The sequence below is a fragment of the Catharus ustulatus genome, chromosome 11 (assembly GCF_009819885.2).
Source record: "Catharus ustulatus isolate bCatUst1 chromosome 11, bCatUst1.pri.v2, whole genome shotgun sequence".
In the NCBI taxonomy this organism is placed as follows: domain Eukaryota; kingdom Metazoa; phylum Chordata; class Aves; order Passeriformes; family Turdidae; genus Catharus; species Catharus ustulatus.
Window position 1 is genome coordinate 17,586,794 of NC_046231.1, and position 17,965 is coordinate 17,604,758.

Here is a 17,965-nt window from a genome sequence, read left to right on the forward strand (position 1 = left end):
TGTATTAAGCAAAATACATTTTACAACCCCAGAGAGCATTTCTGAGAAATAATCAGCTCTGTGCTTTTGTGAGTAGCTGCAGGGGCTACAGGTCAGTAGACCACAATTACCCCTCCTAGTTGACTACACTTCCAGATTTGTAGTAACTAAATGGTACTTTTAATACATTCTTAAGTATATATAATATATCTGTATCCATGCACCTATATAATATATCTATATCCATATCCATGCACCTATCAGTCCTTTTCTGGGAGTGACTTGTGAGCCATTGTCTACTGATCTATCAAAATATTTATGTTGTTTGTGATCTGTATTTACTGCACATGCAGATTTTGCTCTGCTCTTGCAAATTTCTGTGCAAGGGTTTCTGGGGCATTAACTTTTAGAAATTTTTTGACTGCTATTGGAATGGCTTCTACCTTGTTCCAGGCAGGAACAACTGCACCCAGCTGGTTGCATTTTAATGGTTGCCATTAAAAAGTTATCAATCACTAAATTCAGACCAAATGTTGCCTTCTATTTTATGGTCTAGCCCCATACCAGTTTATTAATAAAGGCAGATGCACTGATATTGTAAGTGCATTTTTCTGGTATATTGGGACTTCTAGTCATCTTGGACTCACCTCTTTCTAAGCATGAATTTATGATATTAATCCCTTGGTTTTCTTGAGATCTGTGTGCTGTGGGAGCTGTTCAAATGTTTGTTGTTGAAACAGCACGAAGGAGCTAGAGGAAGTCTGTTTTAACAACCAGGGCATGTCAAGGAACTTCCATCAAGGTTGAATCAGATCTCTTTGCTGATTTCCTGCACTGTAGTGAAGCAATATAGTGCTGAGTTAACTTTGAAGCTGGAATGATTACAACTCTGTATCTGCCCTCTTGTTCCCCACCATCATTTATACTCTCAAGGCCGAAGTCTATAATTCACACACTGAATGATCTTGTGCTGCCTGGGGAGTCCTGACTGCTCATAGATGGCAGTGCTTCCAAAGACATTCCTGCAAAGCTGGACCTGGAGCAAATCCAGGAGACTTTATTAATTGATTCTCTCTTTTAGAAAGATTACTACCTATCTTTGTTCCAGTTTTCCCCTGTGAAAACTCTCTATTTCTGCTGGAACAAGCTCAGAAGGCCAGACCTGATAGCACCAAAGAATAAAGATGCTCAAGCTTAGTTTTATGGCTGCAAAAAAGGCCTGTCAATCTCAACCTACCTGAGATATTGGATGAGCTCATGAGATATCAGGCCCTTCGAGTGCAGATCTCTTCAGCAGCATGGGAAGGTCAACCTGCTGTGGCATCTTGACAAATGTGCAATGATGAAATTCCTCTCAAATTACCTTTAAAATACTCCATTTGAAAGTCTGCTCAGCTTTGGAGCACAGTTCGTGTCATGACTTGCTTTCTTTCATTTAATTCATCACAGCACTTTTAACCCTCCCATTCCCTCCCTCTCTGACAAGCAAAGCAAACCTTTCCCTGAATGTTTGGCATCCCTATCCAGGATTGTTTTGGTTTGTTTTCTCTAGGTGCAGGGCTGTCCTTCCCCTTTGCTGTGGAATTCAGGGCTGCCCCACAGGACATTCCCACTGAGCTCAGCCCCTCTCCTGTGAGTGACACTGCTGAGCACAAGAGCAAATCAGCAGACAGAGGTGAGCAGATGATATAAATAATGCAAATTTAAAAGCCACACCACACAGAAGGTTAATCTGCAAAGTCAGTGTAGCTGGTAAGTGGGGAAAGTTGTTTATTTGGCTCCAGAAAAGGCTGCTGGGTGACAAGGAATAAGTCACCTGCAGCATTTCAAAAGGGTGGCTGAGGCAATGGGATTGTCCCATCAAGGATGATTTAGGGACTACTTTTCATATTACATGTGTAAACTTGGCAGCAGGTGTATTTTGAGAAGAGAATGAATTTATTAGCATCAGGGAAGAAGGGCGACAAATGTGATGGAACAGAGCCAACAAATCAAAAATAATTTGACAAAATTAATTAGGCTTATGTGCAAGTAAATGGGTGATACACTTTTTAGAAGGGAAGTATAAGGTGATGAAGCAGGGGACAGAAAATAATTATAAGGCTGTACTCTTAGGAGGCATCAATCATGGTGAGGGTTTAAAAATTATTTTAGATGATAAATAGATATATAAGAGTAGAGAAAGTCCAGCAATAATTTCAAGAACATATTGACTGAAACATGTGAAATGTAAAAGGTGAAAAGGAAAGTTGGTTGATGCTCATTTATTAGTATTGATTTGCATTATAGTAGCAACTCTGTATCCCAGCCAAGCTCAGGATCCCATTCTGCTCGGCACTGGATCAGTAAGAGGTATTTTATAATCTAAATAGACTGGAGACAAAAAAGATAGAGAATAATTATAATCCCAAATGACAGACAGAGAACTGAGGCAGAGAGATGGCAAAGCTTGAGCTGTTTGGAAAATGTGACCTTTTAATTAAAAATACAGCTGAATATGAAAAATATTTAAATTTTGACACAATTCTCATGGGAAATTTTGAGCTGCAGCTAAAAACCTTGGTGTTTTGGGTAACAACCAAAAACAATGAAAGTATTCCTGCATGTCTTTTCCTTTTGTGCCCTCACAAGAAAAGCTTTTTCAAGGGAAGTGGAAGAATGAATTAATTAATATGCACATTAGCTCTTTGCAAGCCAAGCTTCCAACTTTAAGAAGCACTAATTTGAAAGGAAATTTTTAACCATTTTATATTGAGTGCTTTGATGTCTACCCACCAGGAGATGCACAGAACACCTGAACACAACTCTCCTCCACGCTACTATAACCACAAGAAAATCCTTCTTGGGGACAGGGAAGAAGCTGCTTAGGAATCCAGGACTCCTCTGCTACAGGAGGCAGGGAGCTTTTATGGATTTCTCTCTGCCCTAGTTGCTACTTTCTAAAGCCCCATGAACATTTAAGTTCACGGTAGCTTACTCCACGTTTAATAGAGTAAGAACTCATCCTCTACTCAGTGTGCCCTTAAAATGTCTGTGAGAGGAGTGAGGAGCTGTAAATTCATCCCTTGCTTTGCTGTGCTCTGGTTTCTTGGGGTAGACAAGCCCACAGAACATCACAGTTATTTTAGCATTATGGGGAAATAAGATAGACACCATTAACATTTTATGAACAGTTTTGGTCCTTGAAATAAATATAAGATACTCAGCAGAGATTGAAGTGGTTAGGGCTGTAGCAACAACAAAAAAAAATAAGGGTTCAAAGGTTCATGGGATGTAAGTCAAAAGGAAAGATTAGCTAGTCATAGGGGATTATCTGAGAAAAGAGGTAGATAAACTCCTGACAAAGGTGACAGATTCATGCCAATAAGTTATCTGTGCTGCTGAATAATTCAAGAGAAGGAGAGCAGGGATTGAAGCCGAGGGAAATGCTCATGCAAAGAGAGTTTCAGAACAGGCTCATATAAAAACTTTAGCTGCCCAAAGTCTTCAGCAGAACTGAGGGTTAGAAAAGGATGCTACACAAACAAAAAAGAGAGATAATTTTTTTTTTTTTTATTTAATAGCTTTTATAAGGAACAATTTAAAAGCAACTGAGGATTTCCTCAAAAATCAAATTTTCCTGTTTGTATGAGGAAAGGAACCCATAAGTCAGCACTGGATATTTCAGGCAGAAACCAGCCATTATTTATTCTCTATTGTGTCTTAAGTATTAATTATTTCATATTAATTATTTCATTGCATCCTAGTGCAGTGACCTTTTCCTTCTTGCACACTTTTCATCAGTGTGAAAATACTGCAGGAAATATTTTGCTTCCACTTTTCAGATACAGCATTCTATTCTGGAAAAGATATCCATCAAAGGATATTTTTTTATGAGGGGATATATCAAAAAGCAAAATCAGTGGAACTGTTGGCTGAATTATTCCTTTGCCTTTCCAAGATGTTTTAGTGACATCTATCAGTGTCTGTCAAATGTTAATAATACTTTTGAGGAAACAACTTTACATTGCAGCTCCCCTTCAATAAACTTTTGACTTTCAGTGAATAGCTTATAAGTCTGAGAAACTCAGTGTGTGATAGGATTCTACGTCTGGACACAGAGAAATCCTCATTTTTAAAGATTTAGGGTTTGACAAGAAAACTATATCAAGTTTTTATACCAAGTTTCTGCTTCTTCACTTTCCCCACCCTGCCAAAAAAAAAAATTCTGTTTTGTGAAAAATACCTAGCAAAAATGAGTTAAAATTCAAAGAAATAAAATAAGCTGGAACATATATTAGTTGAGGGCCCTATTTTTGGTTGTAGATGTTAACACCTTCCACGAATCATCAGAACAAGGCACTGTCCCCTTCCAGTCATGAGCATGGTTAGGATTTCCAAGGACATCAACATGCTACCTAAAAATGATAGGAAACACATTGAGGTCCACAAGTGGAGGGAACAAAACTCTCTTGGGAACAGAATCCAGTGCCTGTTTAAATATTTAATTATCTAAAGATACAAGCTGAGTCAGGAGGAGATTTTCAAAGGGCTTCTAACAGGAAAAAAAAAAAGAGATTAAAATGGCAGCAGAAGCAGCCAGTGCAGCACTGGCAGGACTGTGTTGTACCCAGCAGGGGAGGAGCAGGATCTGCTGGCTGTGAATTCCTGTTCCAACATCCCAGCAATAATGTGACACTGGGAATGTCTTGGGAGAGGCAGGAAATGAGGGGCTGGGGCTGTGCATCCACAAGGACTTGCTGTGCTTTCTCTTCTGATATTCCTGCTTGTTATAGAGAACTAAATAATCCCCCTTCCCTCTCTGCACACATTCCCGACAGGAAATGTGGGAAAGGCTGCAAATCATCTGTGCCAGACCTCACTCTCAGCTTAACAAATAAATAATACATATTTACACCCACGTACTCATCCCCCTGTGTATTGAGCAGAGGAACATGAGGGATAGCAGCACACATGGGACCAGACAGAAAATGGGAACCAGAATATATTCCTCTGCTTGTGCTGATGGCTTTGGTGCAATAAATCATCCTGAAATGGCTCTCTGTAGTCAAAATGATGTTTCATGGATCCCAGAAAAGAAGTCAAGAGCTCACCAGAGGATGACACCATGGAATAAAAACAAAGCACTGTCTCCTTGAAGAAATCTCCTGCATCTGCATGAACATTTTCAGTCTGCTTTTCACTAGAAAAGAGGGAACAGGCACAGCCCAAAGGATTTGGATGGCTCAAGCCCTTGGAGGATGTAATGACGTGCAAAGCTTCTTTCACACACACACAGACATCTATCAGCTGTACAGAGTGCACTAAGCCACAGCCAATCTCTGGAATTCCTATTTCACATGGCAAACAACACAGAAAAATCTCTGCTGCCCCAAAAAATGGAAAAATCAGCAGGAAAGGCCAACCACAAGCAGGGCATTATGAGTTCCATAGTGTGCTACAGCCAATTTGTGAAATAGCTTGTTTATTTTTATCATCATACCATTAACCTGGCTACAGCTGACAGGCACAACGAGGATTATTAGTTCTTTATTTTGATTTGGAAAGATGCTTGGCATTAAGTCAATAGTTTTCTATCCCATTCTCTGGATATTTCCAATTTCCATCCTCACTAAAAAAAAATGAATATGAATATACATATAGCAGAGGAGCATATTGTTCACTCTACATGAATAGAGAAAACTAATGCATGTTGTATTACATCAAGTCTGGGCTCCTGCTGGCTGCAGGTCATTGCAATACCAGGTACATATATAATAAATCAAAAGGACAATAATTTATTCTTAGCCACAGAAGACAGCTCAAAATGGTTTCTTCACAGTTTTGAGACATACCTAAATGAAAAATCTGCAGCAAGATTGTCCCTTCATACGCATCTTTCAACAAAACTGAATATAAAAAAGAGCACCTGAAAAGCCTGTTTGAAGCCAATGTAAAATCACGTGGTGCTGCCAGCGAGGAATTCATGGCACAGCACCAAACTCACGTCCCAGCTGACATGAATGGAGTGATGGAAATCTTTTGGGATCCATGTGCACCACAAAAATGCATTAAGGGTATCATTTAGACCCCTGAGATGTACAATGACCTTGTAATTACTGGCTTCACTCTCCAGTGACTTCTCATCAGGTCCAGGGCTCAGTTCCCAAGACTCAAATTCCCAAGCCTTCTCCTTTGGCTTTAACTCTGCAGAAAATCTTATTGTGCTCAACTACTCCTGATCTTTTTATTTAGAAAAAATAAGCACAGCTGTAGTCACAGCAAGCTGAACCTTTTTCTTCAATGTTTCTTCTGCAATTCATTTCTAAGTGATAACCAGCCACACAACCATGCAAGGAAGCTCTTGGACTTCTCCATGCTTCTCCTGTGCCCTTACAGAAACCTTTCAGTCTTTTCTGTGTCAGGGGACAGATTTACCCAAGCATCAGCTTGTTGCCTGGATGTTATCCCTACTCACATCACATTCACAGCAGAAATCTGGGCTGGGTGTTTACAAAATTCAGCTCAGAGATTGGGATACACCAGCAAGGAGTAAATGAAGTTAAAGAATTTGGGAACTCTATTAAATCTTGCAAGTTTATCTTCCTTGCTAATGTTCAGAAAGAAAATATTTCTGTAATTATTTCACCAGGATTTATGATTGCAGCATTGTCTCCCAGAGAAACCCCAGAACAGCATTTCCCCTTCCACCCAGAGGCTGCAGATTCATCTTCAGGACACAATCTTGCCCAAACAGGTCACAGTGAAAGCAGAAAGATGATCCCATTTGAGTTGCACAGGTGCAAAATGCTTGGTTATTAAATACTAATCAAGTATGGTTTTCCTATGGCTTGGATTGGCTTTTGAATATTTTGTTAAATGCTAGAATTTGCTTGACTAGGGATGGAAAATCACACAGCTGTTAGCTAAAATCAGATTCCCCCAAATCCTCTGTGAACCATCTTTTTTTGCTGTTACCACTTCATGCAGGATGAAAATTGCACACATATGGAGATGACTGGCTCTGTAACTTAAAATGATTTCTTACTGAATCCTTCTCCCCTTTACAAATATGCATATCCTTATTTTTCTTTTCTTTTTTTAGAGCATCCTGTCTTTGGCAATTGGGGCAACAGTGAGATTATTGGGAGTCACCAGATGGTGCTATTGTACATTGTCTGTCTGGTTCAGTTCCTCTGGCTACCAAGGGAATCTCCTCAAGAAATGCAAAGCATCAGGTGTGGTGCAGTTCCTACCAAAATCTCCAGTAAACCTTGAACTCCCCCGATGAAGAATTATGTTAATAGGTACAAAATCTAGGAGACCTTTTAGTTTCTGTGGAAAAAGAAACAAAACATTCTGTGAAACCAGTTTGCATTCCTCACGTGAGTAATGGTCAATGCTGTGAAGTGGCCATTTGTGCCACAGTTATGAATTGCCTAAAGGAAATTCAGAGTAGGAGAGAATGCCTGCAGAGAATGTACCTGGAGACAAATGCTCCAGTTCTCTGGTGGGGAATAAAAATATTTTTGCCTGCTAGTCGGGGATGGAGATAAAGATGTGATGTTTGGATGCTTTATAATACTTGGATAGTTCTGTCAACTGAACCAGCTGCGTACATATTGTAAAAGGCCTGAAAAATGTATCAGCCTGAATGTGTTTTCATGCTGCTTGTGTCGTGGCAAAGAGGAAGGAACAAGACAACCTGGCATCTCTAACAGCATCTCACCTGCTGACTGAGGTTGGTGTAATTTCTTGGTGTTAAGAAATGGTTTGGGGTAAATTCCCTACAATACGTGTGTTATATGTGACCACCAGGACAAGAAGAGAGTCAACAATTCCAAATTAAGAGCCACAGAGCACAAAAAGCCCCAAACAAAAACAAAACAAAACAAAAAACCCACCCGAAAACTGAGAAGTTGGGAAGAAAAAGAACGACATTCTCTTCTTATTTTTCTTTTCACAGGACATTTTTGTAGCGACACAGCCTGATACCCTGAGACTGAGAATTGCTGGATCTCAGGATCTGAGTTTTGTTAGCTCATTTCTTCTTTTGTGCCACCATCTCTCATTTGAATAGTTGGAGGACATTTAATTTTTTTTAGGATCTAACTAATTTTATGTTTCTCCTTCCACTCCCCTCCACTCCTCTCAGTACTTTTAAGTCATCTTTAAGGTTCAAATTAGAAACCCTGTGACACTATGATTTCCCCAGATCTCTCTAGTTACCCAGTAAGACTGGCTCAGCAATTCTTTTCCTCTATATCAAAACTTGCTATAATTTCTATTCCTTCTTCAGAGTCCACATTCAAAGATCTTTCTGTTATACATGCATGTCTGTGTCCTGTCAAATCCTCATCCTTCCCAACATCTCCCAACTGGGAGAGCAAGGAGCTAAGCTCGACTGAGCTCAGAGCTGCTAAACCCTGTGAGATCACATGAACTCAGGTAAAATCTGCTCAGCAGTGGGTGCTGGGAGGAGCAGAGTCTCACCAGGCTCTTGTGTAACCACAAAACCATAAAATAAGAGGTTTGCCAATAAAGAAAATCTGGCATAAATATGTGCCAGCACTGATTCCTTTAATCAATGCCCTCAGGATGTATTAGCACTCTACCTCCTTGCTCCTCTGTGATTAATCAATAAAAACACAGTTTCCAGTTAGGGCAAGTGTCACCAGCAGGCACAGCCAGACCTCCAGGGCTTTTTCCTCAGTGTACAAATCTGTTTTGTCTGTTCTTGTTATGAGGTTTATGGTCTGCAAGGGCTTTGCATGAAGCAGCAGCAGGCAGTGCAAAGGCAGTTTGCTTTGCAGCAGGGCTGGAGGGAGCTGGGGAGGGATGCAGCAGGAGATGCTGGCTCTGGATACTCAGCTCACACAGGGCTGGCAGGTTACTCTGGCACTCCACGGGAAAATTGACTCCCCAAATCCCAACATTTTCAATCTCTCCAATATTCCAGCAGTATTAGGTCAGAACTGAAGGCTTTGGTTGAAGGATTACAATATTACACTTTGCCTGTCTTCTGTTTTTGCATCATCATCCAAGTAATGACACTGTGCAAAAGAGTTCACAGAGAGACAGAGATTTTAGGGAGAAATATGCTTTATTTTCTTAAGCAGTTGGAAAAAGAGGTTATGAGAAGCCAGGATTCAGCTGCATTTTCTCTTCCATTTCAGCTGAAAGCTGCAAAAAGCCTGGACCAGCTCCTATGTTAGCTGGCTGCACAGCTGTACAAAGACACCCACCTAAAGTTGCCTTAAAGTTACTGATCAACAGATCCCTCTCTTTATTAAGCAGAAAATATTACTGGTATTTTCTTTTCCTGTGCTAGTGATCCAATATCCTCTCATGGTAGTCTAATTTATGTGCTGACATTTTCTGATTAAAGTATAAAGCTGAAATGTCTTCAGCTCTTCTTTGCAACTGGTTTTAAATGTTGAAACAGCATTCTGTCTACACTGGAATTCTGTTTCATTATTTTCTTCCTTAACTTGATTTGTGATTAAACCCATCTCAGCTTTCCAGCCTTAAAAGCTGTTTCTCAGGAAGTTCTTCAACAACAATTGTTTTCTACTTTCAGGCTGATGGCTCCCTGGCAATATTATAGCTACAAGCTTTGAAATAGTGTTAGACAGATAAATAATGACATTTCCCAAAGAACATACAACCTGACTGCTTCCTTCAGAGACCAGCTTTTATCACTTTCTAGTCAACTTACTTATTTAGTAAACTCCATTAAATTTCCATCTAAGGAGATATCCTGAGGACTTTTATCTGCTGAGTTTACTCGCTCCTTTTGCATCTGTTTTGACTGGTTTGACTTGGATCTAATCATAAGTAAATTTTATTTCTTCCTATTGAAGCTTGATTGTATATGATTATCTCTTAAGACACTTGGCATGTTTAATAACATTTGATTGCTATTACTTTATATCTCTGGTTTTCAGGGTTCAATAGACTGAAAGAGTTAATTGTTAATAATTATTATTAATAATTGCTTCCACTGAACCAGCTTTCTTCTCTCAGGTGCATTCCCTACCCACTGGTTAACAAGCTCATCTGTGCCCTTCATTTGTTGTGTCTTACTTAAATACTTAAATTTTGGTCTCAAACTGAGGGCAATCAGGGAAGTGCTGATTCCAGTAGCTGAGTCAGCATTCCCAAAATCCCCCTTCCTAAAATAAAGCAGTATTTTAGTTTGTGCATTCTGGGCTGAAGTTTTATTTTAATCCCTCTTTACTTAGCAGGAAGAATTACAAAAAAAGATGAAAAAAAAACTTTAAAAACCCAATTTTTCCTTTTGCCACAGCACATAAAGTTCACATTTCTCTGGGTGCCAGACACAGAGCCAATGCCTTGAGCTGATGTTTTATCATGGAATGTCCTTGCAGCATCCTGGATGTGCTGGGCTCCAGGGAAGGGTGGCACAGATGTGACAAACAGCTCCCTCCCCCTGCTCCCAGAGCAGCTGGACCTCAGCAATGCTGTTCCCATGTGCCACCCACCCAGGTCCTTCCAGGATCTGCACTTGAGACACTTACACCAGCTCTCTAAGAGCTCTTGTTGCCTTGGTGCTATTGACTCTCTTTGAAACCTGCTGGAAAGTGGAAAACTGGCACCTCTCAGCAAGTTTTTATCTTTGCTGCATCCCCAAACTGTGATGGCCAGATTTCCTCAGGGCTGCAGCTGGCCAGTGCAGCACAGGGTGTGGCACCTGGGTTTTAGGAGCTGCACAGGGTGTGGCACCTGGGCTTTAGGAGCTCACATTGGCCATTTTTGGAACCAACCATGGATGGTTGTGAGGAATCTCTCAGAAAGCAGGTTTGGCATCCCCAGATTTAAACAGCTCTCTGAAGAAAATGCTTCTTTTATTCTCCAAATGAGGACAAAAATAGCTACTTAGAAAATAGCTCTGTTTCTATAGAATACTTCTAGTACTACAGACTAATTTGTATTTGTTTGGATTTCCTTTTTCCTTGCTAAGCCCTGCTCAGTGTCTAACACAAGAACAGCTGCACTGGCTCCATCCATCTCACCTGCACTGCCTGAGCTAACAGCATCCCGACAAGAACACAGCTTCCCCTTGGCAGGGCACAGTCCCTGCCCTGCAGCTGCACAGACCCTCTGCTCTGCCCTGGGCACAGCTGCACTGATGGAGGGATGCTTTTCCTGGTTAAAAAGCAGGAAATGGGTGAAATGATGGCCACAAGCAGAGTGGGATGGGTCAGCCTACACACCTCCTGCTCTTCCATGGGGAGGGATTGCTGCCTGCTGATCCCTGAGATGCAGCATCACTGCTGCTGTGCAGGCACCAACAGCCCCCACCTCCCTTCCCTCTGCTCTGCCCCTTGGCTTCTCAGCAGTTCTTTGTCATCTTTTAGGAATGCATTTACCCTGGTGTCTGAGAGACCCACAGCAACAGTGGCCATAAACAGATGCCTAAGGAGGAGCAGGAACAAACCATTCTCATGATCTTTCCCCTGAGTGCTTTTCCAGCTTCCAACTATTTGCAGCTCAGGGGATTTCCTGATCTGATGTTGTTAACTGTAGCATGAAGGAAAAAAAGGTATTGTGGAGCTGACTTTGTGGCTTCTTTGATCTAGTGGCTTGTCAGTGATGGGTTCAGTTTAAAGCTGAACATGCCCAAAGCTGCTCTAATAAATGTCATTGGATTGCAGCTCCCAGGAGACCAAAGATCTGCTGCATGGCAGCACGAGACTATGCAGCACTAGTTTTTTACCAAGTGTGGCCAGTAGGATTTCTTAGATTTACCAAAGTCCCATTTTGACTTAAAATAGGAAAAAAAATAGGGAATTTAGTACCTGTATGTGGGTCATTCTCACAGCATCCCATCCCTCCTTCATTCCTGATTAAAAGAAAGCAAATTTGCAGCCCACACTCTATCAGTGAGCGCTGACAAGGCACCTCAGAAGGAGGGTTAGGAACCCCAGAATGACCCACTGCAAGCTGCTTGCTCCCCCTCTGAGAGGCCCAGTCAGCAAAAAACAGGAAATTTTATGGTCACAACCTGACCAAGGCAAGGGAATACAAGAATGTTTTGTTCTAGTGTTAGAAGATCCAGGTCCATTCAAAAGAAATTGTTTGTTTCACGTTGAGGCTAAGCCTGTAAAACATCCCTAGATTGCCTCTTCCTTGGAGTGCTGCACACATTAAAAGCTAAACCCAAGAGAGAGATTACAGATGAGCATGAGGCAAGGTAACCTTCTCACATCCCAAGGGAGACAGCAAAGGGAACAGGTTTTTTCCTCATATTTACAAAGGCTTAATGAATTTTACATAAGCAAGATACAAAATTGAAGACAAACAATGAAATACAAAGAGATCTCAAGATACATGATGAACCAAGAATTCATGCATAATATACAGTATTTCAAAGGCATGTAAAGAAGCAGTGTAGGAATCAGATGTTTTTGGTGTATACAGAATTGTTTGTTTGAGAAAGATTCTTCCTGAAGGAGCCAGAACTTGAAGATGCATCAAGCCCCAGTGCAGCTTCTGGATGCAGGAAGGCAGAAAGGATCCCCTGATGCAGGTTTAGTGCTATGTTTTATCCAGTCTGATTATCCTGATTAAAATTTCAGGTTATTTTCAGACCTAAAACACCCAAACAAAACAACTTTCTGGTTATTAAAAGAACATTCAATTTTCAAATGTTAATTTTTCCACCCCTGCATCACAAGGACTTTTTTTTCTAAATCATGTCTAGATCTGCAGAGACAAATTTCCTCTAAGGCTACACACTATCAGAGAGCTTTGTCATAAATGGTTTGATAGGTATAGAAAATTCCATGAGAAAGGGACATCCAGAAAATTTCCCAATGCAATTCCTGCTTTTCAAGACTGATAAAATTTATGATTGAAGAGAATACAGTTTTGAGTTGGCAAATCTACCAATGATAAGGAGATGTATCCTAAAATCAATTTTTGAAGGCAAACATGTAAGGCTAATCTCTTTATTTCCATGCTTAACAGGTGCTGATACCAGAGGGAAAATACTAAATAGCGTATGACACCCTTGAGAAGCATGTAAGATATTTATCTGCCTAAAAGCCATGACTGTTGCATAGAGAAAAGGCTGTGAATGCAAATGGGGGAGAAGGAGTTTTAGGGTGAAATGTTTTTGCTGCTGCAATCAGTGGCAATTTGAGTTCAGTGGGACAAGGATATCCCTGAGCTCACCCTTAGCCTGGCCCTGTCACAGAGCTGGGGCTGCCCCGCCTGTTCTCTGCTGGAAAATCAGGGAATCACACAAGGTTTGGGCTGGAGGGAACTCAATTCTGGACAACTTCCCCTGGACCAGGTTGCTCAGATGTGCCTTTTCATTTCTGAGGGAGGTTTTGCTCTCTTTTCCATGTCCTGCTGACCCAGCCTCCAACCCAAGACCCCGCAGTTCTTGCCTTGCCCAGGGCAAATGCAATCACGATTCTGCAAACATATTTTTATGATAATGGCATGTGAAATACAGAGCTGCACTGGCCAGGGAAGAAAAAAAAAGCAGCAGAAAATGGCATGGAAGAGAGCAGTGCCCCACTCTCTTAACACCTCCAGTGCAAGCAGCTATGCCCAAAGTCAGGAGGTTTAACAGCTCTGGGCTGATGTGTCAGCTCAAGTCCTGTGCACAGAGATATTCAAAGACTGACAGATTCTCCCTCTCCTTCTCAACTATTTTATTCCCCCTAAAACGTGCTTATGTATCTGCTGTTCCTCTGTGAAAAGATGAAAGATTAAGCTGGCTTGTGGCTGGGTAAGAATGGTGAAATGTTCTACCCATAAGTAAGCTGTATATTCGTGGTAGAATATTTTAAATGACCCTTATACCGTAAGAAGGGATTTAAAAAAAAAACCCATAACTGAGATTGAAGAGCATATCTCTCACATTTGAATTTCCTAGCTGATATTTGGTTGGGCTTTAGAAACTGTCACACAATAAAGCCATTAAAATTCTCTGGTTAATTTATTCCTGCAGTATTAACTTTCCCATTACTCATGATGAATATCTTGAGTTTGGATATGTCTTAGAAGAACTTCTGACAGTGATAACTTGCTTTTTCTCCCATTTCCTGTGGAAATGTTATTTTTTTAATATATAAAAGAGCAACTTTTCTAATAAACTTGCACAGTGAATTTTAAATAATGACTTTGACTTAGTATAGTTGCTACCAAAATAGGGAATGATAAGGTCTTTTGTGCATTTGTTTGGTTAATTATTCTGATTTGTATTTCTGGGCAGAATTCAATATTACCGAGCCTTGGAAAATACAGATCCCATTGCCAAAACAAATTTTCTCACTCCTATATCCATTTGTATCCTGGACAATAGGTGAGGTCAGAAGGGAAACAAGGAGTCATTCCCATAATAATGGCAAACAACTAATGAGCTGCCATGCATCATATTCTCCTTGCTGGAAGCTGTAATTGCTTCCAGAACACCTGTATTCAGGCCAGATACAATCATGAGTAGGAGAGAGGGCAAAGGAGCAGTGGTGTTACAACAAGGAGGGAGAGGCACATGTGGGGAGTGGGAACAGATAGCCCAGCCAATGAGGGGATGCTGAATTAAATTGTGGTTCACTTTGGGTTTTGCACAATAACAGAGGAAGGTTCTGGGTCCCCCAAAATGCCCCAGGTCCTTTCAATACACAAAAGTGCCTGAGGCATTTAGCAATTTACAGCTCTGGCTTTGACCACCTTTATGATCTTAATTAATAATGTTTGTGTTCTGTGCCTCAGTTTTCCTTCTGGAACACTGCAAGAATATTTTTTCTGTACCCTATGCTTTGGGGAGGACACCTATGCTGATGGCCTGTGAGATCACAGAATGACACAATCACAGAATTAACTAGGTTGGAAAAGTTCTTTGAGATCCTCAAGTGTAACCTATGACCTAAAACCACCTCATCAACTAAACAATGGCACTAACTGCCATATCCAATCTTTTTTAAAACACATCCAGGGACAGTGACTTCAGCACCTCCCTGAGCAACCCATTCCAATGCCTTTGGATTACTGGAAAAAAGGTAAAGAGGCAGAATTCAACAGCCTGCCCATGGGTAGGGGTGTGGGATTACAAGTGGCTGAATTACTGAATTCCTGCCATGGTACCTGGGAGTTTTGCAGTTGGGGCAAGCTCACAGGACAAGCTCAGTTGCTGTGATTCAGCTGAAAGGCACAAGTTCATAACAGACATGGGATAATACCTGCACTACTTCAGGAAACTCTTAGATGCTGGAAGTCAGCTGAGGAGCAAGAGCTTCCTCCACAGAGGGGTCTAGAGGGAGAAAGGAAAGAAAACCAAACTTTTTTCCATAGAAACGATGCTGTGGAGAACCCAGCCCACCATATATCTAAGGCTCATCTCACTCCTTCCCCATCTTGGTTCAGATGAAGATTGAATTTGGGAAAATTTGCTTCTGGTAGAAGTAAGGATTAGAAATTTAGATGTACACAACTGGAAATTAATACTCTAGAATGATTTACAAGAGCTCAGTTTTAGAAGGTCAACATAAATTTTGTTTTGCTTAAAGGGCTCAGGGATCCAAACCCATGCAAAACACAAACAATAATAGGTTTTATTCCTTTAAGAACTGAAAAACTGGGTCCTGTGTTCACAAAAACAGGGATTTCTTTGATGAATATTATTACTTGTACAGAAAAGGGTGTGATGGTCTCTTAAGGATTTTTCTAAAATGTAAAATTCCTGTTTGACTAACCATTTTTAGTCCTGTTCTGACAATGGAGCACACCCTATTTCTTTCCACTGAAGTAGCAGTTTGTTCTAGTTGCCTGTGACCTGCCTGTTAGCAAGCATGAAAACAAAACCCTTGTACTGTCCCAGAGCTTGGGCTGGGATGTAGGGAAACAGTAGACAAATAATTCAGAAGTCCCACAGGTTTTAGAGAAATCTGAATTAATGCCAAACTTCCTGTTGCCAATAGTTTGGGTATTATAGAGGTTACATATAATTACCTGGGTTGGGTACATAATGAAAACTGTGGGCTCAAATTCAAACTGCAACCCTCCTTTTTCTGGTGTTTTTGTGAATGTTTATCAAGGAAACTTCAGCTGCACTAAGACTAGAAATCCGTACCCAAACCTATTTTGATAGAACTGCCAAGCAGAAAACCAGAGTACTTGGAAATGCATTCCTCAACTCTCACTGAATCAGCTCTGCTGCAGACTTCTGAATACCTATCCTCCAGAATAAAACATTATTGCAGCCAGTGGCTTCACTTATTCCTGAGGAGAACCTCAGGCAGGAGGATGGGATTTCATTCTATGGATTCCAGCTCAATCCAAGTGCACTTCCTACAACTTCTTGTCCTACTGTCACACCGTTGTTGTCTAGGGCTAAAACCTTTCCTCAGATTTAAAGAAAATGCAGCATGGTGAAGCAGCCAGGAGTGTAGATTGCCAGAACTATGGCAGGGGAGATTAGTCCCTGTCTCTCACATGCAGGTTTCTCATGTGACCCACTTTAATGGGAAATTAAACTTCCCTTGCTCTGATAGATTCATAGCAGCTGATCCTCAGCTTTTTACGAAATAGGGCAAATCTTCTGAAGGTCAGAAGGCATTTCTGGCAGCATGCAGTCACTCCCTCATCTGCTAATGGGTCTATCTCTGAAAACTGCTTGTGTGTTGCAGGCAATTACTACTGCTCACATTAGCCTCAGCTCAGCCCCTGTGGCCAGGGAATGTCACGAGAGGGACTGAGCTGATGTGTCAAGTTACTCCACATTTTACAAGTGAAAAAGATGGCATTTTGTGTCTAAAGACCACAGACCATATTACACCCATCAGTTAACATGGTTTTAGATCAGAAAAGGTCTTGGCAGGAGCTTTGTAGCAAACCAGGACCCTCTCAGTCACTGCATCAGCTCACTACACATTTTGTGTTGGCAGGGAAGAAAAAAACAAAAAAACCTCACTGCAAAAGGGGAGGTCTGAACTCTCTCATTAACTATGCTTTAAACCCGAGGATGTTATTTCTATTATTGTCGCTCCATGGCACCTCAGCTTTGTGCAGCAAAGTTGCCTCAAGCTGGGGTTTAGAGACCACCCTCCATCACCTGAGTTGTGCCTCCTGTCCAGCTCCTCCATGAAGTTTTGTAGAGTTTTAACCTCCTCCTGTTACCTAAAGCTGAGACAGAGGCCCCAGCTACTAATTTCTAATTAATAACCTACCAGCTCTTCATTAATCAGCTAATTAGCAGAGAAGAGTCTGCTCCTAACCCTTGAAGACACAGATGCCTGGCCCCTGAGGATGCTGCAGGGATGGCCATGCTCCTGCAGGACCATTTGGAACACCTCAAACTCCTCCTTCCCCTCTCTGCCCTTGTGCTGGCATGGCCCCATAGCCATGTTGTGCCTTGTACAGAAAATAACTGCTCGTGTTGGCTCAAATCTCATGCTGCATTATCTTGCAATGAATCACCTACCCCATGACTGGATTTCTATTTTTTTTTAATGAGTCCCTTTCCTGTAAAGCAGGATGCAGATATGCCTTTGTTTCTTTCAGCCACCACCTACTTCTGGTTGGTCTGGTAACTCACTCAGCTGTTTGGCCCTGTGGGGTTAAGGATGTCCAAATCCCAGCTGGTGCTCTTTTCTGTGGGATATGCCCTGTAAACCCCACCTAGCCTGGCTCAAAAATTCCTAGGTGCTCCCTTTGGGACTGGGAGTTGTACTTGGTGGTAAACAGGCTCCCTGAAAGAGAAATGGGAGGTGGTCAGTCATGTATTACTAGTCATAAAGAGCTCAAAGGATTTTCTTTTTTACTCTGCTATGTTGGCTTTCTTCCTAAAAAAAAAAAAAAAAAAAAAGAAAGAAAAAGAAAGCAACCTACCTGCTATTTTTTTCTTTTTATGTCTAAGTAGAGAACCTTTTGTGGTTACATAGAGCATTATTATTGCAACTGGTAGTTCCTGCTGGGTTTTGTTTGGATTCTATTCCAACTCAAGTATTAATTTAAACTCACGTTTAATGGA